General features: G+C 40.9%; 1 protein-coding gene across 5 annotated transcripts in view; it reads left to right on the forward strand.

Moving 5' to 3' along the window:
• STARD13 (StAR related lipid transfer domain containing 13) overlaps positions 1-26,003 on the forward strand; it is a 415,654-nt gene that overhangs the window by 294,564 nt on the left and 95,087 nt on the right. The window lies entirely within an intron of this gene.

A 26,003-nucleotide genomic window follows, 5' to 3' on the forward strand; every position in this document is an offset into this window, starting at 1 on the left:
ACAAGGAGTAATGGGCTTAAAGTGCAGCAGGGGAGGTTTAGATTGGACATTAGGAAAAAATTCCTAACTGTCAGGGTGGTCAAATATTGGAATAAATTGCCAAGGGAGGTGGTGGAATCTCCCTCTCTGGAGATATTTAAGAACAGGTTAGATAGACATCTGTCAGGGATGGTGTAGACGGAGCTTGGTCCTGCCTTGAGGGCGGGGGGCTGGACTCGATGACCTCTCGAGGTCCCTTCCAGTCCTATTATTCTATGATTCTATGATTTGATGTCCAAGCAACCATAGTATTACAATAGTTTTCAAGGAAAGAAAAGAGCCTTTTACCACTAAGGCTACATCTACACTGCAACTCTATTTCGGGATACTGGAGAATCCCGAAATAGCTATTCAGCATTTTAAAAGCAATCCTGTTATTTCGAGCTCGCTATTCTGACATCCCTGTAAACCTCATTCCATGAGAAATAAGGGACATTTTGGAGTAGCACTTTATTTTGAAATTTGGCACTGTGTAGGCAGCACCAAATTTCAAAATACAGCTATTTCAAAATAAGATTGAAGTAAGATACTCTATTTATGTAGCTCAAATTGCATATTTTATTTTAAACTATGGTGCAGTGTAGATGTAGTCCATATCGCTAATTCAAATCCAACCAGGAAAGCAGTAACAGAAAACATATCATTTTAACAACTGTCTGGTGATCTGTATAGAATGAGTTTTGTGGTGTCTCTCTAATACCTAGCAGGCAGATGTCCACATGACAAAAATCATCACAGCTGGCACTAAACTCACCGATATGGTTCTTGAGACTGGGTGCAGGAAACCTTAGGTTCAGACCCAGCACAAGCCATCGTAAGGCTGTGTGTCATAAGTCCCCCCTTTCATTTCGGGGTTCCCCTTACTAACGTTCGAGGGGGTATCGTTTATTGCTGGTCGACTACCAGTCACCCTGGTGGCGGGGAGGGGGGTCCGGGCCCTCCCTCTCTCCAGACCCCGACCCAGGGCCCTGACACCAGGAGCTCGGGGCTCCTGATGGTAGCCAGTGGGGGCTTGCCCCTAAACTCGCCTGCTCTCGGGTTCCACGACCCGCCCTGGGTCATTACCTACCCCGCCGGTGGGTCTAATCATGGGCCTACGTCCCCCTTTGCACCGGGTAGGGGATTACCTCCTCGTCGCCCTCCTCCTCCGGATCTGCCTCCCCCCTCAGTGCCAACTCCCTACCCCTTTTATCCCCTGCTGCGTCTGCCAGTCCATTCCCCCTTCCGGATGCCCCGCCTCCCCCTGCCATCGCGCCGCTGACATCAGCGGGTGTCCCGGTCGCACGGTGATGATCGTCTGCCTCCCCATTTGCCCAACACACCGGCACCGTCTGAGCTGCGCCTTCCGCCCCACTGCCGGCGTCCGCGCCGCCTGGCGCGAGTGAGTGACGGGGTTGCCTCACCCCGTCACATTGTGGATATTAAGCTCAAGCTCATCTGTAAAAGTGGGTTATGCCCCTTAAAGCTCATGATAATTATATAACTAGCACAGCTACCCCGCTGAGATTCATGAAAATTATAGGCATTCAGATACCATGGTGCTGTATGTGGGGAGCAAATATGAAACAACACACTTTACCTGACACATGGAAGATAGAGGGCCAAATTCTCCTTCAGTGTAAATCTGGAGTAATTTTGGTGAAGACAACAGAGTTAATCCAGATTTACACCATGAGGAGAACTTGTCACCCAGGTAGATTCTCTGGGTCAATCTCACATGTCTCAGATATAAGAAAATGAAGCCAGTGAATGGCTGTCTGCTAGAATCTAAATTTCATTTTTGTTGGCTCAATTTCAGAATCAATATCTGTGTCTCAGTGCTGCCCCCTTGCCTGGGCATGAAACAGTTTGTATGCTTCAGCTAAATTGTCATAAAAATGAATAGCTTGAGGGCAGTAGTTTATTGCTAGTATCCAACTCTGTTTTCATTTACTAAATGACATTCTGAAAGCTTCTATTCTGAATATAATCACCTTAGGGTATTAACTGAGTACAGCTCTGAGTGATTCAATTATTGCTGAATGTCAGTCCCTTCACAGAGCATAGGGCTGAGCACATTAACAGCGTGTTTAATGGTTCCCAATTGTTCTCTTTTCACTCATCAGGTTTTCTCATGAACGCTCCTGGGAAAGATAGAATTTGCAGCTACTTTGTTTAAAACCTGGTATTTGTTTGCCCCTTTTCACCGTAACCTGCTTCTTCAAATAAGTGTATTTAGGCTGCTGACCATACTTTCCCTTTTCCGTTTATTTCCCTTTTCTCAGTATACTTTTATAAAGTGAGCTTGCAGTAATTTACAGTTCATGATTCCTGTCCACACCAGAACTATTCCAAGAGACTCCTGGATCTAAACCTCTCCTAGATGGATAACCTACAGGAACTCACCTACCACATTTTTTAATTCCCATCCACACCCTTCTCCCCCTCAACAGCTACCAAGATCACTAATCATTCATTGCCCATTCACCACCAGGCTAACACCTCAACCATCTCAGTCCTCCCAGTTCAGTCCAAACCTGGAGAAGGGGCACTGTCACCTCCTAAGCATGTCTTAAGAGCTTCCTAAGCAATGGCTTGTGTCTCTACTGAGGGCTGCCTCAGTTTTCCGCCTCAGTGAAGTAACAATGAGGTCACTTAAACAGCCAGTCAAGGAGAAGTCAAACACTCACCTTTACAGTTCCGCATCTACCTTTTATAAAGTCTTCTGAAAAGAGCTCTTGTATAGCAGTTTAAAAGCTCTAACCAGAGAGACCAGAAAACATTTGAAGTCCCCAAGGTCTCTAGGTTCAGGCCAGGGGAGCATTTGCATTTGCAGTCTTGCAAAGATACTGGTTTTTTCCTTCCTTCAAGAAGTACTTTGTGTTTGCCCTTATTGAATTTCCTCTTGTGGACATCAGCCCAATTCTATTGTTCAAGTTTATTTTGAATTCTAACCCCGTCTTCCAAAGTCCTGGCAACCTCTCACAGCTTGGTGTCATCCCCAAATTTTATAAGCATATTCTCCACAACATTATCCAAATCACTAATTAACATATTGATTAGTACAGAACTCAAGACTGACTTCTCTGCTGGACCTCACTATAGACACCTTCCAAACCTCCCTTTGCTAGCTACTCTGAGTACAGTTTTTCAAACAGTTGTGCACCCAACTTATAGCAATTTCAGTTAGACCGTATTTCTCAAGTTTGGTAATGAGAATGTCATGTGGGACTGTGTCAGAAGCCTTACTAAAATTAAGACATGATGTCATGCTTTCTTTTTATACATTAGGCCAGTAACACTGACAAAGAAGGAAATTATTACGTTTGTTTGGCATGATTTGTTCTTGACAAATCTACGTTGTCTATTCCTTATAACCCTATTATCTGCTAGATGCCTACAGATTGACTGTTTAATAATTGTTCTTGTATCTGTCCAGGTATTGAAGTTAGACTAATGGTCTAAAATTTCTCAGGTCCTCGGTGTTTCCCTTTTTAAAAATCAATACTATGCTTTACCTTGTTCAATCCTCCAAGATCTCACCCATCCCCCATGAGTTTTTGAAGATAATTGCTATTGGTTCAAAATTACTTCAGCTGGTTCCTTATTTACCCCCAAAAATGAATTTCACCTGGTCCTGCCAACATGAATACATCTAACTTCTCTAAATATTCTTTAACGTGTTCTTTCACTGTTTGACTTGTTAATATTAATTTTGTTTAGTATCTGGTCACCATTAACCTTTCTTAGAGAACAGTGAAGCAGTGTAAGCGTTAAACACCTCAGCATTCTGAATGTCATTATTTATTAGCTCACTTTTCCTGCTAAGCAGAGGACCTATACTTTCCTTCAGCTTGTTTTTTTTCTAATGCTTTTAAAGAACCTTAATATTGCCTTTTATTATCCCTTGATAAAGTATAACTCATTTTGTGCTTTAGCTTTTCTGATTTTATCCCTACATGTTTGTGCTATTCTGTCATACTCCTCCTTAATAATTCATCCATGTTTCCACTGTTTGTACGAGCCCTTTTTGATTTTCGGGACATTAAAGAGCTCCTGATCATGTGGAATAAAGGATACATAAACAGACAGCATCTGTTGTTCTAAATCCTCTAGGATTTTCTGCTTTTCATATCCCAGCCCTTAATGGGAGATGATCTCAGCTTTAGAAGGGACAAGAAGGAAGATTAGAAACATGCCTGGAAAATGAGGGTTACTTGAGAGCTGAGAAGTGCACAAGCTGGGGCTGGTCCAAATCTCCCTATAGTAATGGACAGAAATCCTAATATTGTGAGATCAGAATTAATAATATCAAGAGATGAATCATAGTGGGAATCTCATGTATGCTCCTTCAGAACTACTTTCACATCAGATGCTATAACAGCCAACTATTATTATTTTGTTTTGTATAGTTGTTCACTGTGGGTGTGTCTACACTTCATTCCTCTTTTGCGAGAGAAATGCAAATGAAGCAGAGCAAAATTGCAAATGAAGCGGGGATTTGAATTTCCTGTGCTTCATTTGCATAATCACATCCAGCCATTATTTCAAAATACCCTATTTTGAAATTTAAAAACTCTGTCTAGGTGCGGTTATTTCGAAAGAAAACCCTTTTTTTGAAATAACCCTTAAACTTAATTTTATGAGGAGTAAGGGTTATTTTGAAAGAAGGTTTTTCTTTCAAAATAACTGCATCTAGACAGTGTTTTTTATTTCTAAATAGGGTATTTCAAAATGGTGGCCGGACTCGATTATGCAAATGAAGCACGGGAAATTCAAATCCCCGCTTCATTTGCAATTTTGCTCGGCTTCATTTGCATTTCTCTCTCAGAAGAGGAATGAAGTGTAGACATACTAGGGCACCATCTCCCTGCTACAGTGTGTTAATAAAATAGATGATGGTGACATAAAAAAGACAAACAAAAATCAAGGCATTATCAAGGCACATGCTAACAATTCCGGTCATCTGAAAAAGTGGTCTGTGCCCACAAAAGCTCATGAGACCATCTATATGTTTTATTAGTCTATAAAATTCTACCAGACCAATTGTGTTTTTTTTTTTTGTAATTTATGCTGTACAGACTAACTCAGCTACCCACCGAAGCTTCAGTCCCTAAGTCTGTGGTTCTCAACTGGTGGTCCACGGACCACTGGTGGTCCATGGTGATTTTTTCGGTGGTCCACAGGAACATTGTCCAAAGTCACACGGCATGAGCAGGCACCGCAATTAGACTGTTATACGCCATGTTCACAAGCACGTGGCGCGTCATCCATAGCGTTACCTAGGATGCAACCACGTTGTGTTGCCAGTAACTTCCATCTGAGGCTCTGAGCGTCAGTATAGCTGCCGCCATCGTGCTGAGCAGTTGCTGTGTCATTCGTCCTGTGCTACATGTGCTGTTTTACAGGTGTGATGTAGTTTGTTTATAATGGCGATGACAGGAGAAAATGTCAAGCGCAAGTATTCGGAGGACGACATCAAATTCGGCTTCACTTGTCAAGAAAAAGAAGGGGTGGATTTGCCACGATGTGTTATTTGTTTCAAAGTCTTGGGGAATGACTCAATGAAGTCGGCTAAGCTGAAACTCCATCTCGAAAAGTGTCACCCCAACTTGTTTCAGAAGGATGAAGATTATTTTGAGCAGCAGTTATCAGGTCTGAAACGGCAGCGCCTCAACTCAACAAATGCATTCTACAATAAGACAAGCAATGCTTCCTACATTGTTGCATACAAAGTTGCACAGACCAAGAAGCCTCATACCATTGTAGATTAACTTGTGCTCCCCTGCGCAAAAGAGATGGTGCGGCTTGTTCTTGGCAAGCAAGCACCAAAGAAGCTGAATGATACATCCGTCTCTAATGACACAGTATTGAGATGGATAAATGAGATATCTCAGGATATCAGTGAACAAATTCTGGATGAAATAAAGAAGTCTCCATTGTTTGCCATACAATTGGATGAATCGACCGACGTCGCATTGTGCTCTCAGCTGTTGGAGTTCGCACGATACATGGTTGAGGGAGACTTCAAAGATGAGTTTCTTTTTTGGAAGACTCTTGATACTACCACAAAGGCTCAGGATGTGATGGAAATTGTTAACAATTTCTTTGAAGTACATGGACTGGATTGGGTAAAACTTGTGGGTGTCACCATTGATGGTGCACCTGCCATGCTGGGCTCAAGACTGGGCTTCCAAACGCTGGTGAAACAGCACACTCCAATGGTAACCGGAGTTCATTGCTTCATTCATAGGGAAGCTTTGGCATCAAAAACATTGCCTGATCAATTGAACACCATTTTCAAAGGGTTGGTGAAAGTGGTGAATCACATCAAATCATTGGCTCTGAACACCAGGCTGTTCAAAAGATTTTGCCTGGACATGGGTTACGACTTTGATGTGTTGCTGTTCTACACTTCTGTATGGTGGTTGTCAGCAGGAAACGTATTCAACATAGTTTTTCAATTGAGAGAGGAGTTGGACTTATTTCTCCAGGCTCAAGGAAAAGAGGAATTCCGAAATGTGCTTGTGACAGGGCGAGGCAGCCTCGCACTTAACCTGCAGGGCCCAGCCAGGGTTACCTGGCTGCAGAGGCCCCTCCCCCACAACCCTACCGAGCATGCCCAGGCTGTAGCTCCATTATAAAAGCCTGGGGAAGAACTCAGTCTGGGGAGACAGCTGGAGGAGAAGGACCTGCGAAGGGGGCTCTTGCACAGCTGCTGCCAGAGACTCCAGAAGAGGCTGGAGGGGATGCGGAGGCGAGCTGGTGCGACCCAGGGACTACCTGCCAAGGAGATACCGGCCCAGAGGTCGCAGCAAGCTGAGTGAGGACAGGGGAAGGAACCCCAGGCAACGAGGTAGGAAGTGGCCCAAGGTAGGAGTGAGAGCCGCCTCTCCCGCCCAGAGAACCTCAGCGCATTTCGGCTGGATGGCCCCGCCGAGGGAGTGACCCGCTATCTGGTCGCTCACAGGGTCCTGGGCCGGGACCCGGTGGAGTAGGGTGGGCCCGGGTCCCCCTACCTGGGGTGCGTCCCCGCTACAACCCTGAATGGTGTTAGGGACTCAGGCCGGAGGGCCTTGGCCTTGTCTTAAAGGGCCAGCTTTGATGTGTTATGGACTCAGGCCAGAGGGCCTTGGCCTTGTCTTAAAGGGCCAGCTTTAAACTGTGTTGCAGACTCAGGCCAGAGGGCCTTGGACTTAAGAGGGCAGGCGGGAGGGGCCTGCCACAGTGCTGAAGCAGTCACATTTAGAACTTGAGTATCTTGTTGATATTTTTGGAATCTTGAACAAACCGAATCTTCAGCTGCAAGGGAAAGGTGCAAATCTGTTCTCTCACCAAAGCATCATCAAGGCTTTTCTTGACAAATTGGAACTCTGGATCGTAAGAGTCAAAGGCAATAATTTGGTTCAATTTCCATATGTGGATGCCATGCTCAGGGAAAAGGAAGCCATTCGGACGCAAATTCTCAATCATTTACAGAAGCTACGAGACAAATTCCAATGATACTTTCAGAGGTGGACAGGACAAGGGATGGATTATCTTTCATCAGGAATCCATTTACAACAGATGTTAATAGTGTTCCAGAGGATCTGCAGGAGGAATTCTTGGATCTGAAAAATGATTTTGTGGCTCAAGATGTGTACCAGCAGTCTACCATAGAGAAATTTTCGGCCAGAGTGACCGGAAGTTACCCAAATCTGTCATCACACGTAGTCAGATTTCTTTTGCCATTTGTATCAACTTATATGTGTGTGACTGGATTTTCGTGTTTGTTGCACGTTAAATCCAAACAGAGGAATCGGCTTGCAGTGGAAAGTGATATTCGTTGTGCATTATCAAGTACCACTCCAAACACTGACAGCATCTGTTATTTCGAAATAGCACTATTTCGAAATAGCTCCATAACGCAAATATGCAAATGAAGCGTGGGATAGTTAAACCTCGGCTTCATTTGCAATTTCGAATGTCTTCATTTGCATCTCTCTCTCAGAAAAGGGTGCAAGTGTAGACATACCCTCACGACACCTGAGATTGGCCAAGGTCCCAAAGGAGGACAGCCTTTTAAAATCAGGATTTCATAAAATCAAGGGAAATAAAATAATCTTTTATAAGTTGTAGAATGCAAAAAAAAAAAAATTGCTATAGGGAAAGTTGTAAGATCAAAGTTTGTAAATTCAGAGTTTTCCTGTATAAGTTGTTGCTTGAGATTATTTGCATGACTGTAATACCAAAGAGCTCCACTTATTGACAGGATCCCATGAATAACATAAGTCTTCAGGGCAGGAACTTTGTTTTCAGATTTGTCTGTAAAGCACCTAACACGTTATTAAATAATTGTGACTTGAGAGCATGATGTTGCATTTGCAGTATAAATGGAACTTCAGCTTAATTCAGCAGGAGTTCCATGCAAAAACAGAGCTGTGAAATTGAGCCCAGAGACTTCATCAGATTGTATGTACAATGCTGAATTGTGTTGCACTGGAGTAAAATGAAATATTTAAACTGTTGCATGATCTCAGGAACTGCAGTGAAACCCAAAGTAATTCCAAGAAAGAATCATCAGAGATATTTAAATATAGTAAGAAGTACATTTTTATCATCGACAGTTATTCCAATACAATTTTTCAATACGTGAAGTGAACACATGTAAATTGCACTGCTGTCAAGAATCCTGGATCAGTTAGGCCACCCTAACATTGCTTCTAAACTCTTTGCTTTCTTAAAGGGGTGAAAAACATTAACATAGTTTTGAGCCATTGAGCCTGCATACCAATCACTTAACAGTATTATAGCTAGTGTTGCAAGACTCAAGATGTATTATGTAAGTTCCAGCTCTGAATGCGAAAAGAGATGGGATTAAGGAGAGGAGTGTGAAAATGGCTGCAACGCGGCAAATCTTCATTTTCAGATGCTGGAATGGACTTCTGGGTGTGAAAGCCTGCAGCCTATAGCAGCCTATCATCAGTACCATGTACTGAAATTCCAGCTGGGCCATGAAATTGCTGAATTATGTAGTGATCTGGAAACCAAATGTTCTGCTATTTGGTTTTCTGAGTTAAAAGGAGAGTGAAATTGATTGTACGGCATAAAACTTTTTTTTTCTTTAAACAAATCTTTGAATATTTCTGCTATATTCTGCCCTGAGCTATGTGGGTACTTTAGGTGGAGTAAGTATAAGGAGCTTCTTGCATTGTTATATGAAAGCACCAGGGCAGGAACGTCAACTGTGCTCAAAGAAAAGCCATCCTCCTATAACATCTGGCGTATAAGATGGTCTATCCTTAGGAACCAGGCACTTTAGAAGATTTTAGGTGTCCAATGCAGTATGTGCTGACCTGATTTTAAACTCACACGCTTCTTACATTTTTCTTTATAAAAAGAAGGAAGCACACACCATTGAGGATACTGAAGTGTCCAGGAGGAAGGATGGTCAGTTAGAGCAAATTCGGGGTCTTAGGAGACCCAGGCTCAAATTTCTGCTCCATCTCAGACATCCGGTGCACCCTTGTTGGGCAAGTCACTTCATTTCTCTGTGCCTTAGTTCCCCATCTGTAAAACGGGGATAAGAGTAGTTGCTTTCCTGAAAATGGTGGTGCGAGGATAAATACATTCTGATATGCTCCGATGTTGTGATAATTGAGGTCTGAGGGTACTGAGGGAGGATAATTGAGAAACTGAGGGTACTGAGGGAGTTGGCAAATGTCATTGAGGAACCTTTGGCCATTATCTTTGAAAAGTCATGGAGATCGGGAGAGATCCCGGATGACTGGAAAAAGGAAAAATGTAGTGCCCGTCTTCAAAAAAGGGAAGAAGGACAATTCAGGGAACTATAGGCCAGTCAGTCTTACTTCGGTTTCTGGAAAAATCATGGAAAGGATCCTTAAGGAATCCATTTTGACACACTTGGAAGAGAGGAAAGTGATCAGGAATAGTCAGCATGGATTCACAAAGGGCAAGTCGTGCCTGACCAATCTGATTAGCTTCTATGATGAGGTAACTGGCTCTGTGGACGTGGGAAAGTCAATGGATGTGATATACCTTGACTTTAGCAAGGCTTTTGATACGGTCTCCCACAATATTCTTGCCAGCAAGTTAAGGGAATGTGGATTGGATAAATGGACGGTAAGATGGATAGAAATCTGGCTAGAAGGCCGGGCCCAGAGGGTAGTGATTGATGGCTCGATGTCAGGATGGAGGTCAGTTTCTAGCTGAGTGCCCCAAGGTTTGATTCTAGGACCGGTTTTGTTCAATATCCTTATTAATGACCTGGATGAGGGGATGGATTGCACCCTCAGCAAGTTTGCGGATGACACTAAGCTAGGGGGAGAGGTAGATACGCTTGAGGGCAGAGATAGGGTCCAGAGTGACTTAGACAAATTGGAGGATTGGGCCACAAGAAATCTGATGAGGTTCAACAAGGACAAGTGCAGAGTCCTGCACTTGGGATGGAAGAATCTCAAGCATTGTTACAGGCTGAGGACCAACAAGCTAAGTAGTAGTTCTGCAGAAAAGGACCTGGGGGTTACAGTGGATGAGAAGCTGGATATGAGTCAACAGTGTTCCCTTGTAGCCAAGCAGACTTAGGGCATATTAGGTTGCATTAGGAGGAGCATTGCCAGCAGATCCAGAGAAGTGATTATTCCTCTTTATTCGGCTCTGGTGAGGCCACATCTGGAGTATTGTGTCCAGTTCTGGGCCCCCAACTACAATAAGGATGTGGACGCATTGGAGAGGGTCCAGCAGAGGACAATCAAAATGAGTAGGGAGCTGGAGCACATGACCTATGAGGAGAGGCTGAGGGATTTGGGTTTGTTTAGTCTGCAGAAGCGAAGAGTGAGGGGGGATTTGATAGCAGCCTTCAACTTCCTGAAGAGAGGTTCCAAAGAGGATGGAGAGAGGCTGTTCTCAGTAGTGACAGATGGCAGAACAAGTAGCAAAGGTCTCAAGCTGTGATGGGAGAGGTCCAGGTTGGATATTAGGAAAAACTATTTCACTATGCGAGTGGTGAAGCACTGGAATGGGTTACATTGGGAAGTAATGGAGTCTTCATCCCTAGCTGTGTTAAAGTCTCGGCTTGACAAAGCCCTGGCTGGGTTGATTTAGTTGGGATTGGTCCTGCCTAGGGCGGGGGCTGGACTTGATGACCTTCTGCGATCTCTTCCAGCTCTATGGTTCTATGGTTCTATATAATACCCGAGACATAAATATAATCTGAATGCACAATGCACAACTGCAGTATCAATATTAAAAACTCCTAAGTATTCAAAATGAAAAAGTAGGTCAATGTATGTACTTATTTAAAGTTGAAGTTGGTATGTTTGGTTAACAAGAATATAAATATAATGAAGATTCAAACCATCATGGCTGGATTTGCCCTTCATAGCCTATCAAATTGGGGCAGATATGAAAGCCTGCGGGCTGCAACTCAAGCCAGATGAGAAAAGGAAAGCAGTCAAAGGACCCGGAAAAATGAAAAATATGCAACTGTTTCATCATCAGCTGATCAGGAGCCTAGGGGTCTTGTTTGACTCATTGTTATTTCTATCCTTGCAAGTTGCATTAGCACTAGACTGGCATTCTTTCACTTATAGGAAAGCAAGTGCTCTGCACTGTCCCCAATCAGATGTGAATCTTGTCTCTTATCATTTGTTCCATCGTAACCTCTTGCCTGGCCTTCAGAACTTAGATCTATTCCGACATGCAGCTACCACCTTCTGAATGGAGTGTGTCAACAAGAGCACATAGCTCATGTGGTAGACATCTGTCGTCCATCTGAAATTCACAACCCTGGCTCTGATATATAGGATCCCAAATGATCTGTGTCCAGGTTACCTTATAGATGCTATTCACACCCCATATGGCCTGAATTTTACGGCAGTGTAGCTATGCACTCCATGACTCAGGAATGAGGGTTCTGAATGCTGCACCTGTGGCATTCTCATTGGCGGTTCCACGCCTCAGGACTTCATTCCCTGCTCACTTGTAGAAAGAGATGCATAACAAACATCTGTGCTTTAGCCTTCCAAATTGATTAATCTCTTAGATGACTTGTCAGGCTTATAAAGGAGCCCTACCATGGTAAAGGTCATCATGTAGATACACTTACAGATTCTTACATTGCTACTTAGCAATACTGTATAAAGTCCCAGGTACTGCTGTATTCATGATGATATGTTTAAAAAAAGTTCTACTGTTGTCACATACACGTGCACAGATGGTGGATTTCAGTGGGATTGACTGGGTAAAACTAAGGGCAGAAATTGAGCAACGTTTCTTAATGATAATATAATAGATACATATTTTATTTATGTTTCATACTACTTACTTCATCCAGATTAACAGTAATTTACAGACTTTTTGTTGGGAACAGAAAGAAGGGGCTAGATTCATAACTCATCCATATAAGTGTAAATCTGTACATTCAAGTCAACATTAACAGAGATTATCAGTTGATCCGGATGGATGCAAGTGTAACTCGCATCAGATTCTACTTGAGCTCTTTAGCACAGAATGAAAATACTTGTGCTTAATTGTACCTTGTTAACAAAAGGGTTTATTTTTGTGAATTGGGCTTGTTTTATCATTTGCCACAGTCTTAAGTGGGGATGGTTTAAGGCTTATTCACCATGTGGACTGACCATCTGCACTCAATAATTGCAAATTCACGTCCAGTATTAATAAACTCTTTCTGTGTTCTTGCATGTCTCTGAAATGCCTAAGGCAACTGTTCCTCCCGCATATGGAAAAATCACAACAGCTGTGGGATTCACAAGGACTTCAATGCTTATCTTTTGCTACATATCTGGTAGCAAGCTGCTAAGTGCAAACAACTTTCCACAGTGCCTAATAACTATAAACCCATTAAGTGTAACTTCGGTGACATCAGAAAAATAACTTCCTTTCAAAGAGCCTTAATTGGATTACATAGTACCTGAACACCTGTGCTCATTCTCAGGGACTAGGCGATAGTGTTGAGGTATCTGATGAGTCAGTGAGAGATAATGATCCAGATCTTCATCTGGTGTAGATCAGCAGTTAGCAAGAGCTGAGACTATCTCAGTATTTTTAGATTCCTTTCTAAATATATAAAGAGTGTTCATGCAACTTCCTATATCTTTATTCCTCTAGCAAATTAAGCAAACCTAACAAATAAAAATTGACTATCTCTACAAATGGAGTTAAGACACTTTTATATTTATTTGAACTTTTAAATCTTTTGATGAAATGACTCATGAAAAACTACTAAGGGAATTTATTAGTCATGATCTAAGAGACAAAATATTATCATGGAAATGAAACTTTCTAAGAGACGGGTAAAAAAGATTAGGAATGAATGCAGTTTTCATTGTGGCCAATGGCTATTAGCCACTTGCCCCAACATTTTGTTAGGACTAATGTCTTTAGTATATTTATTAATGACTGGGAGAAAGAGTGAGCAGAGAAGTAACCGATGTGTGTAGATGATACAAAATTTATTAAGTGGCTCAAGACCAGAGAAGACGGAAGAATTTCACCGGGACCTAACCAAACTAGGAGAATGGGCAAAAGAATACAAGTTTCTGAAAATGCATCAACACAGATTGTATCCTCCAAGCTTGCCAGATGCTGTGTTCTTCCAACTCCTACTGAAGTTGGCTTGTAACATTATCTCTTTATAACATATCCTAATAATGCTCTGATCCCCGGAAATGACCTCTGGTGTTTAGCTGGTAGGTCTACTCTTCAGACTTTTGCTGGCATAGCTGTGTTGGTTGGGGAGAGATATGGTGTGATCAATGTAGCTATCCTGGCAAAAGACTATTATTTTGAAACAGTTATCCCAGCAAAACTTCACATTTGCCAGTATAGCTTATTGCATTTGAGCTGGAATAAGCTACACCAGCAAAAGACTACTTTTGGCAGCATAGGCTGAATCCAAACTTGGAGCACTTTGCTGATATAAATAGATAAGCGTAGGTGTACTGGCAAAGCTCCTAGTGTAGACCTGGCCCATGTAATCCAGAAAAGAGTCTGTTTTAAAGGCAGATTTTGTTATTGTTCTCATTGTCTTCAAAAGGAATTGAGGCATACAGTTCTCCCAGTAGGCTTTTAGCATACTACAGAATTGTACCCATACATCATAAACCCCTTGTGTTGGCATCTGTCTGTGCAGCACAGGCTCACACACAACTTTGTGCAGATATAACAACACGATGTTCCAGTTTTATGGCTACGGGAAGAGACCTGTTCTGTTGCTAATGGCTTGGTATGATTAGCTTTTTATTTGGGGATCTTGTTTCAATTATTCTGTTTTCTTCAGCCACTTACCTTCACATGCCCTGTTTATTTGCTATTTTTTTCACCAGGAAGAGTGTAGCATGTTCAACCTACTGTTTTAATTTTTGCTGCTTGTCATTTTTGCCCTCACATTATTTGTCATATAGTTTAGTCTTTAAAGACTAAGAAAACATGTAGATTGTATCATGAGCTTTCATGGGCACAGCCCACTTTGTCAGATGACTGGAGTGTTGGATGTCCAGAATAAATAAGGGAATGAAGGAGGAGGGAGAGAAGGAAAAAAATGGAGTGTGGAGGGGAAGACAGTGTGTAGATAAGTTTTGAAGGGATAGTTGAGCCAGTCTGTAACAGTAAAAACTTAGATCGCGATTTAGACCATTAGCATGAGAATTAAACTTGTGAATGAAATGGAGTTCCAATCCTTCTCTGTGTATTTGGCTTGTGGAATTGCTCTGAAACAAAACAGCAACTTGGAGATCCACTAATGAGTGTCGAGGAAGGTTAAAATGTTCCCCAACAGGTTTTTGTGTGTTGCCTTTGCAGATATCTGATTTGTGTCCACTAATTCTTTCCCGTAGGGTCTGTCCAGTTTGTCCAATATGTATTGCAGTGGGGCATTGCTGGCATTTGATGGCATAGATCACATTGCTGGATGTGTAGGTAAATGAACCTCTGATTTGGTGGTTGATGTGGTAGAGTCCAGAGATGAAATCATTTGTATAGATGTGTGGGCAGAGTTGGCACCGGGCTTGATTGCAGGGGTGGGTTCCTGGATCCTTATGATGTAGCTGTGTGGTGTGGTTACCGGAAAGAATTTGTTTCAGGTTAGGGGGTTGTTTGTAAGCAAGAATAGGCCTTTCCTTCAAGACCTCTGAGAGTGAGGGGTCATTTTCCATGATAGGTTGTAGATTGTGTATCATGCGTTGGAGGGGTTTGAGTTGTGGACTGTAGTGGGTTTGAGTTGTGGACTGAGTTGTGGAATTCTGATGTTTTCTCTTTTGGGTCTGTCTTGAAGTAGTTCATGTCTGGGTACTTTTTTGTCTCTGCCAATCTGTGTTTTCACTTCTTCAGATGGGTATTTCAGTTTTAGGACTGTTCTATATAGATCCTCTAGGTGTTTGTCTCTGTCTGTGGGATTGGAGTAAATCTGGTTGTATCTTAGGGCTTGGCTGTATGCAATGGATTGAGAAGTGTGTCTGAGATGGAAGCTAGAGGCATGAAGGTAGGTGTAGCAGTTGGTAGGTTTCTGGTATAGGATGGTGGAAATTTGTCTATCATTTAAATGTACTGTAGTGTCAAGGAAGTAGATTTCTCATGTGGACTGATCCAGGCTGAGGTTGATGGTGGGGTTGAAGTTGTTGAGATCCTTGTGAAATTCTTCAAGGGTCTCTTTCCCATGGGTTCATATGATGATGTCATCAATGTAGCATAAGTAAAGTAATGATGTTAGGGGGCGAGAGCTGAGGAAACGTTGTTCAAGGTCAGCCATAAAAATACTGGCATATTGTGGTGCTTATTTGACATGTACAGGATCTCACCTCCTTCAACATTCTCCAGCTGTTCTAGTTCTCTCCCATTGCCCAGGGGTTCTTATCGGCTTCCTTTTTTGTTTCTCTATGCAGTCTCTCTTCAGGTAATGTCCCCTCCTTTTTGGCAGTCCATCTCAGTCACCTATCTTTGCATATTTTGCTTATATTCTTCAGATTCATTGGTACTCATTCCTTCTCCAGTGCACATACTCTCCTACCATTGGCTAAAAAAAATTGTCCTTAGGAATATTCCCAGAGAGGTCAGCCCTCACTTCAGTTTTTATAAATATATGCCTTTGTTGCTATAGTGCTCTACTGACGCTGGCTCAAACTGCTCTTGTTAAATTCAAACAATTTTCACAGCCTCCAATGACTGCAGGAGCCTGCTGGGCTCAGATGTTTTTATATAATTAGTTCAAAAAGAGTCATTTATTTTAAAAGTGGCCAGTGACACATGGCTGCACATTCCTTAAAATGTGTGTTATGTATGAGGGGGAGTTTCTTTAAAACACACTGCACCGTACCGTTATATTCCTACCCAGAGAACCCTTGATCCATCCTGCACACATGAGAGTAGGTGGCTGCCAACAATGTGTCATGCTGTTAGTATGGAAACATTTAGTGCTGGGAGATAACATATCTCTTCTTGTGGCTTCCTGTTTCTTTGGTTCTGAGAATCCTGCTTATGAAAGAATATAAGCTCTTCACGGCCTCTAGTGGACAACAGCTAGAACTGCAGGTATCTTTTAACCTCTAAAATGGATCTGAGGGAAATCTGAGCATTACCAGTACACATTTTTTTTCTTGATATTGTTTGGTCAATATTATAGCTAATTAATATAGGCATCTTCCCCCAAGAATGTAGGTCTCTCAAATAACACTGGAAGATAAACCTATGGTGAGGGAGGAGGAATGAAGGACATATCAGGTTGCTAATATAAATTATATACGGCTTCAGGAGAATTCTTTGTCATCACTTATAAAACTGAAGGGATGCTGAGAATGAAGTCTGTATTTCCTCCTGATTATTGTTTTTTAACTACCAGGTGAAGATCTGTGCTATAAGCAGATCATTGGCAATGTTTATTCTCACAACAACCCATCAGGTCTGGAAGCATTATCTTCATTTTGCAGAGAGGGAGCAGAGGCACCAAAGGGCTAAGTGAATTGCCTAGACACAGGAAGTCTATAGTGGAGCAAGGTAATGAATCTAAGTCTCCCATTCTAGCTTGTACGCTAATTCCTGGACCATCCTTCCTCTCTTCATTGGGTGTGGAATGTTTCGTACCCCTAGTTTTAATTTTTTTCAAAAGACTAATTTCTGAAACCAAAGTTACACTGTGGGCTTTTTAATGCCATAAAACTTCTTAGAGAGATAAGATGCATGAGGTAATATATCATGTTGGACCAATTCCCCACTGTTGGCATCCTTTTTTCTTGATGTTGTGGAGTTTCCATTTCAAACTGCAAAATTCTCTTTTCTCCATTGTTGCTTGTAGTACAGTATTCCAAATAACTATGGTAGCTATACATTTCAAAGGGATAGCTGTGTTTGTCCATTTCAGCAAAAACAATGAGGAATCCTGTGGCACCTTAAAGACTAACAAATTAATTTGGGCAAAAGCTCCAGCCCATTAAAGCTTATACCCAAATAAATGTGTTAGTCTTTAAAATGGTAGCTATAGAATTTTGTGGTTTGAAATGGAAACTCTACAACATCATGAAAGAGGAAGACAAACTTAACAGAATATTACCTCACCTGCTTTGTCACTCTAAAAATGTTTATGGCATTAAAAAGCCATGTTAAAATAAAAGACACATCACTCATTTTAAAATCTTTTAAATATCTAATATCTTGGGATAACATGGCTATAAAAACACTGCAGTAAAATTTTTATAACTTTTCCAAGAGTGATATGTGATGTGAGCTGGATAAGGCTAATGTGATCCGATGGTCTCATCCATGTCACTCCCATTTGTGAAAATCTTAGGTGAGAGAACGATATAAATGAAGTCAAATCTCCTAATTGTTAGATAACTCTCCAAACTCTTTCCCAAAGCCCTGGCCTACACTAGGATTTTATTTTGAAATAACCCTTCCCCTCCAAGGTCAAATTTATAAGCGGAGCATCCACACTACCAAGCCTGTTATTTTGAAATAACGGACTGCAGAATTCAAAATCTGTACTCCTGCTTTTCATCAGGAATAACACGAATTCTGAAATAACGGTAGAGTGGTTGCTCCGGTGCCACTATTTCAAAATAACTACTCTCTAGAGTAATTTGAACTAATTATGCCCCAGTGCTTCCTAGGGCTCTTTGTCTGAGGTAGCACGTCCACATTAATGGAGCCTGCCTTGGACTAATTTCAAGTCTCTCCTGCAGCATGGACACACTAGTTCAATTTTGGTAAAGCAGGTGTTATTAAGTTGAATTTACTAATTCAGAAATAGTTTCCTAGTATAGACATGGCCCAAAGGTTCTTTCAGTCTATTGATTTTTAAATTACAGTGATGTCTTCTAAGTTGGCTGCAGCAGTTCTAAATGATAGTTTGACACCTTCTCCTGTAGTTCTAGAATATGTTAAGTTTCATAAAGTAAGGCTTACTTCCCGGGTTACTCAACTTTGGAAGCCATGGAGACCACAATGATACTCTCAGCTCATGCCAAGGGCCGCAACTTAAGTGTGGTTGCATATACATGCAGATATATATGTAAATATATGCAAATAGCTTATTTCACACTGACAGGCATGAATACAAAGTACTTCCCACAATGGCCCAGCGCTCCCAGCACCTCCTCCCTGGGGACTAGAAATGCCGACACCCCGTATCCATCAGTTCCTGCCAGCCCGTCCGCTTGTGTCTTTCAGTGCTCACCTACCTGGGAGATGCCTCGCCGTTGTGGAGTGTGTTCCCAGTAGAGGCCATGTTCAAAGGATCCCACCCGCGGGCTGTGTGTTGAGCCCTGCGTAAACCCAAACTGTATCGCAGGCTGCAAACAAATGAGCCACAGGCCACATGCAGCCCACAGGCTGCATGTTGAGTAGCCCTGCTTTAGATGAAACATCTTTGTGAAAATCAATAATTTTTTGGTCGCAAAGGGCTTGCTAGAGCTCTGCCAGTTTTTTGTTTTTTTGTTTTTCCCTCTATAGCAGATTGAAAGGAAAACTGAAAGATAATTGAGAAAGAAATATAATTAATAAGCATGTGTGTGTGCATGCATGTTTATGATGGAATAAAACAAATATGCCAATAATACAGATTATCAAACACAATCAAATATGAATTCTATTAGTATGTGGGAGGCCGGGGAGACAACATGTCATACCACAGGCATTGGAAACTTTATCTACCTCCAATAAAATGCACAGGGTTTGTAAGTAATGTAATACTTTTTTAAAATAAAATATTTTTAAGTTATGAAATAAGCACAAGCCAAATTCCTTTCCTATGTCTTCAGTCAACATGAGTTTGAGGGAATCACTCATTCACTGGCAACTACAGCTGGGCAGTTAATGGATTTTCCATCCTGTGAAAATTTTCAAGATTTCAAATAATTTCCTGTTTCACATTGGGATGAAAACAAAACCTTTCATGGTTTTTCACGCATTTGTGTGCACATACTCAAAAAAGAGCAAGACCCAGCCCAGAATAATTCAACTGCGATATTGGTGATTCAGGTTGGAGTCCCTTCTGAGCCTAATTCAAAGCACTGAGTTGAAGAAAGGTCTCACACACCCCAGCAGAGTGCCTCACTAGTATATTACTATGGGGTTTTGGTCTCCCGTAATGGTTTTAACTATTAATTGCATCCTGGACTTCAGAAACCTTCCCAATGAAAGCTTAGTTGAAACTGGAATGTTTCCACAAAAAAGTTTCTGTTTCAGCTAATCAATATTTTTTTAACAGAGAAATATTGTGTTGGAAAATTCCAGACCGGCATTAGTGGCAACCTTGCAGTCATTTGATCTCCTGTTACAAATGCTTGTTTACAATAAACCCACCATGGGGTCATTGTCACAGCATTGTTACATTACAGTAAAAGCTATTTGTCAGAATGAATGTTTGTTATGTAAATACTCTGTTGGCAAATTTTTTTAAAGACTGAAGTAGGACCATGGTTCTCAAAGAGCAATATTTTCTTGCTTTTTATACATAATCTCTGTGATGAGTAGCACCTTACCTTGTTTCCACAAAAATCCATGCTGAAATATTTCAAGGGCACATGGGAGTTTCCATGTGGTGACAGTTCTTAACTCGTAAATAGTTAGCCTAGTTCAGGATTCCTTTTGTCATAGCAAAGGGCAGTAGGTCCTATGTGTGTGGCAGTATTTTGTGCAAGCTAAGATTTTAATAGGATTATCAAGTAGTGAGAGGGGAAGAACTGGAAAATGTTGGTATCATATAAGTTTGACAACTTTGCTGTTGGGATTTCTACAGTGAAAATAAGCAGTTGATCTTAGGCAAACAGTGTTGTTTCCAGTCTCATTAAGTATGATTAAGAATTTTTAAAGGCAAAAACTTCGAAAACAACAAACAGTCTAGTGGCACCTTAAGGACTAACAAAACATGTAGATGGTATCACGAGCTTTCGTGGGCATAACCCAAATGGGCATAAACCTACGTTTTGTTAGTCCTTAAGGTGCCACTAGACTATTTGTTGTTTTCTAAGTTTTGCCAGTTACAGACTAACTTACCTACGCCTCTAAAGCTTTTAAAAGCAAGTAAGTACCTTATTAGAGCTGCCATGGAGCATTTATGGCCATGCGTATTTCAGAAATGAATCCTCGAGCGCTGATTTCTTCCTTCAAGGAGTTTAGTGGTACTAGCTACCGTATAATGAAAACCTTTCTGCATTGGAATACAGCTTCCTATTTATGCTCTGGAAATATATTTTAATCAAATTTTCAGGAAATGTATCATCAAAAACATATAAATGTTTGTTTTAAGATATCCTAAATTCTGGAATTCTTGACTACATAAGGCAGTGCCATATTTATTTATTTATATATTAATTAGTACAAAATACTAAGGAATAGAATAGACCCATTAGATAAATGGTATAAAATAATTACAGCCCGAGGCAGCAAAAAGCTACTGTATTGTTGAAAATTCTTGTTTAGGACTACTTCACAGTCAGTGCTATATCAGTGACTGTAGTTTTCCAAAGGGTGGAAAGTGAGGAAATATCACCCTGGGCTATGTATGAACTCTTAAGATTTCCCAAACGGAGGCTATAACAGTACTTGGTGTAAGGACTTAAAATTAAGTTGCTTAATTTGAGGTTCTGCTGTTAATAATTCACTAGGTGGCTATTTACTCCTCTTGGTAGTGCTAAACTAGTGTCCAGTGTGGTGTTTGGGGAGCATTGTTCTTAGGTGTTTAAGTGTTGAAGTGAAGTGTTGAAGTGAAGGCCATGTCAGGCTATTAAAGGTCCCATGGCACTTTATGCAGGAGTAAGTGTAATTACATTCTGGCTACCTGTATTTCCCTTACCGTTTAATTTGAATACATTATTTTTAACTTCTTGTACTAAAATGTGTGGGATTGCTGCACGTAGTTAGTGGCAGACATGTTTCACACCAGACACATCTGCGCTTCAGTAGAAGAGGAGAATTGCATGTGGTTTAACTGCTTTAGGATGACTGAGAATGGCGATGATAATATCTCAGGCTTAAGTTTAGACTTGTGATTGGTGTATCATTATACATTTCATTTGTATATAGCTCCTGAATTCCACCTTTCCTCACAGTAGAAAAGAAAATTTTACTAGATGCAATTTCTTGATGACTGCAGTATCATGCCAGTTCTTTCACATATTGGGTCTTGAGGGCAGATGCTGATGCTGACTTTTTAATTCCTTCTCTCCCTTATTACATCCTTTTTAAGCCTTTTATGAAGGGAATTAGCATTCCAAGCCATTATCATTTGTGGGGAGTTCTAATTACTGATTTTCATGACACCCAATTAACTTTTTGCTGAGAGCAAGACATTTTTTATCCCCTTAAGCAAACCAGAAATTTACATTTGAATGTTATTTTTAAAAAGTATTTGAATCATACAACTCTTACAAGAGTTCTTGTCCCTGACCTCTGTAGAGCATTCACATGGGTTTACACAAATTATTATGCCTCTGACATATACAAATTGAACTTTATGTTAAACTAGGCTCATGTCATTTAAATACCTTAAGTGATATTTTAGGCCCTCTGGTTTACTAACAGTTTTACTGCATTCTGCAATTTTAGTGACTCGGTTTATTGAATGTCTTTGATGCAGGAGCTTGCAAATGCTGCTGTCTTGTCTCTAGTATCACAGCAAACATACAGGCTTTGCAGCAGTGGTTCAGAAGGGTGACCTGGAAAGCAGAAAGAGACAGTTTAACGTTCATATGCCAGACTCACACAGCTGAATTTAGAGTTAGAAAACATTTACACTGGCTGGTAAAGGGACCACATTTGATATATAGATACATCAAAAAACCAGGTTCTTTTTTCCCACTAGGGCAAATAATCAAAAGACATAAATTAATACAAGAAATAAAAAAAAGGCATAGGTCTTTTTGAAAAAATGTGTAGTTCTGGCAAGGGATGTGTTTTGCATACTTTAATCCTTCATAGTGCATATTTTACTATATCAAAAATGCAAATGCATCCCAGTTTATATCTTCCCATCTAATGTAAACAGTACAATTGTCCTACTTTACATAGACATTGAGACTGTGAGTGAATGAAAAAATCTAGCTAGCGCCTGCAAGACTCCTCTGGCACAATAGTGCTTTTAGTTAATGGGGGTAGGGGGGCAGGAAGATGGGGCCCTTATCCTCAGCTAGGAGGAGGGGAGCCTGTTATGGCTGTTAGCAAAAGTTGGTAATTTCTCCTTCTGACTGTAAAAATTGAAATGAACATGTTGATTTAATTTTGAATTGAAATTTTCATTTTGATCTAGTTTTCAAAAACCAAAACACTTTTTCAAAATTTCAGCTTTCGTCTTCCTCTTTCTTCCCATTTTTCTTCTTTGCCAGTGAATTCAACAGAAAGATGCCTAGGTTTCCCAATTCCTTTTCTTTCCGCTTCTTCATCTCTGTACCTTTTAAAAACTTTTCCAACTTTGGAAAACTTAGAGAGTAGGAAAAGGTAAAAAAGAAAGGGAAAATTATGTGTATACAGGGAAAGGACTCCAAACCATAAACATTTTTCATTTCATTGCATTCCGTGGCAAAAAGAAACCATGAAAAACTGAAAGCTTTTTTTCAAATTGAAATAAAATGTTTTGTTGTGTTTCAAAATTTGTAGTAAAAAAATAAATCAAAAGTTATCTTTGGGGTATTTAATTTTCAATAAAATCTCATTTTTCCACCAAAAAAAATGATGAATTTCGACCAGCTCTTGTATCTGTCTCACACTGTAAAGGTGAGGAAGAACCTCTGTTTCCTCCTGGACTTATATTTTCTTAGACTCTAGTTGCTAGGAATGACTTTCAATTTTCAGCTGGCAAGAGATGTACTCATTCTTCTTAGGCGTTGGCTTGATTGTGCTGAGCCACATTTTCATCACCTCAAACTTGAACTATGGGCTTAGACTTAGCCTGAAAGCAATCTATAAACCACGCACGGCTGGCCTTTTAGGAAAACCAGGCCAACACAGCACATTTAGGGTGACCAGATGTTCTGATTTTAGAGGGGCAGTTCTGATAGTTAGGACTTCTGTCTTACATAGGTGTCTGTTTCCTCTCCACTCTGTCCTGGTTTTTCATACTTGCTGTCCAGTCATCCAAAGCACACCATACCAGTGCCCCTTTCTGTACACTAGTTTCAGTTAAGTTCCAGATGAATTTAAAATCTGGATCTTCATTTTCTAGAGTTCTAAATTAGTGAAAAACAGGATTTCAGAGGCTACCCCTCATTCCGCATCTAATCATGACAGCTGCATTGAGTGCATGCTGTGATTTACAGAGGCCACATTTGAACTGGTGAGGGAAGGAGAAATCTCCAAACATTTTCAGTTGAAGGCCAATACCCAGTCCTGGGTATAAACAAAGGAAATCACAGTATGGGAGCCTTTAATCTGCTCCATTTTAATATTCGTTTTTAAATTCTGTTAATATTATTCAAATGGATATTTACTACACATTGATCTCATTTATGTCATTTCAAGTACATTTTTAAAGGCCAACAAGAAATCTTAATCAAAGTCTCATGTGTTTTGACAGATAATCATTGTACATGCAATGGCTCTGGAAAGTTGATTAAATAGCTTTTTTCTGTACTTCTTTGAATAAGGGATAGGGCTGGTGTTGCCCCCTTCTCTATATTCTGTGCAGCTAGTGCTTTGTCATCAAGCTACTGGCATGGATTAGCCAGTCTATCCACAGGAGAGCCCTATAGCTGCCACACTCCAAATCTAAATCACAGCTGCTTGGACTAGTGCCCTCAGCACTTGTCTTATGGCTGCCAATTGACAAAGCACTATCCCACTGCCCTCATTTCATAATACTGCAAGATACTTAATTTTCTACCAAGCCTCCTGGAAGGTCAGTATTTGAGCATGTGCCTGGCTTAATGGTTTCCAAGCGGTGGTATGTGAAGTACTTACTGGTGGTTTGTGAAGAGGTTTCTAGTCCTGGTGTGCTGGCTGATCTCAGTTTCCATCTGTGCAATCAGGTTGAAAGAGACTAAAAACACCTTAAACACTTTCTTAATACTTAGAACTGCACCAATGTTCATTAGGAGCTAGACTAGGGATTGAATGCCAAACTTTCAACATTGTAATAATAGACAGCTACTCCTTGAGCATGCACAGGCTACCCATAGCTGTTAGTTGGGATCAATAGTAGGTGAGTTACCCAGAGAGTGGGGCATAGATAGGGTACATCAAACAGTAGGCTACATAAACAACAGCTGCAGTTTCCACAGGGCCTTTACTGAATTGCTAATGGAAATGGTTCATGTGAATCAGATTAGGTGGAGAGATGGTCCATCTCTGTTAAAAGGTTACCTACAGTGTGACACGATTTGAGATCACTGGGGTAGCTCAATTCATCTTTTCATTCAGAATGTATCTGGTGGCTAACATGTCTCTGCAGTAATTCTTAAGCGAGGTCTATACTAGATCTAGAAGGTCGATTTAAGGTACGCAACTCCAGCAATGTAGAATATATAGCTGGAGTCAGCTTACCTTAACTGGAGCTTGGCACCATCCCCACTGTGAGGAGTACGAGTGCCGACTGGAGCTGCCCTCGGTGTTTGATTTATTGGTCTATATTAGACCCGCTAAATAGAATGCCAGAACGTTGATCTCCGGCGTGGCAAGTGAAGACGTGCCCTTAGTTTCAGTAGTACCATCCCTTGACAGGAGTTGGTGAGAATTAAGACATTGTAGAGAATATATTAATATATATTAATAACTGGTTTACTTTGCCCTTTGGAGTATAGGCAATAGTGCTATTTATGTTAGTACAGTAGTACATACTGTATTGTTATCTGTTGAGCACTGATAACATTTTCAGTGCTGCATGAGAAACAATTAAAGAGAGTCTCTGTCCACACTAAGGGTATGTCTAAACTACGGAGTTTTGTCAGAAAAATGGCTGGTTTTCCAACAAAACTTGAGGAACATCCACACTGCAATTGCATTCTTCCACAAGAAAATCAAAAGAACAGAGGGGGTTTTCCAGCATTGGTAATCCTCATTCTACAAAGAAGAAACCTTTTTGCAAAAGAGCTCTTTCACAAAAAGGCATGTGTGGACAGGGAAGAGTGATTTCTTTTGGAAGAAGAGGAAAGGGGAAAAAGCACAGGTGTCCTGGTGGCCATTCCACCATTGCAATCACAGCTTACATGCGAGAGAATGTCCATTCAGTATGGATGCTTTCTTTCGAAAAAGCAGATCGCTTTTTCGATGCACTTTTGCAGTGTGGACGCTCTCTTTCAGAAGACGTTTTTTCAAAAGATCTCTTCCGAAAAAAGCTTCTTCCGAAAGAAGCCTGTAGTCTAGACGTAGCCTGAGTCAATATGATGGTAAGGGCTCCTTGCAGCTGGAGCTGCCAGCATTTACAGTATATCCTCTTGTTTAATCTAATTCGTTAGTGAAAAGGAATAAGAGCAGATCCAATAGAATGGCTGCCAAAACTACTTCATATTGTAGGTATAAATTTATCTCTTAAGAATGGCAGCCTT

The sequence above is a fragment of the Pelodiscus sinensis genome, chromosome 1 (assembly GCF_052426305.1).
Source record: "Pelodiscus sinensis isolate ZL-2025 chromosome 1, ASM5242630v1, whole genome shotgun sequence".
Taxonomy (NCBI): domain Eukaryota; kingdom Metazoa; phylum Chordata; order Testudines; family Trionychidae; genus Pelodiscus; species Pelodiscus sinensis.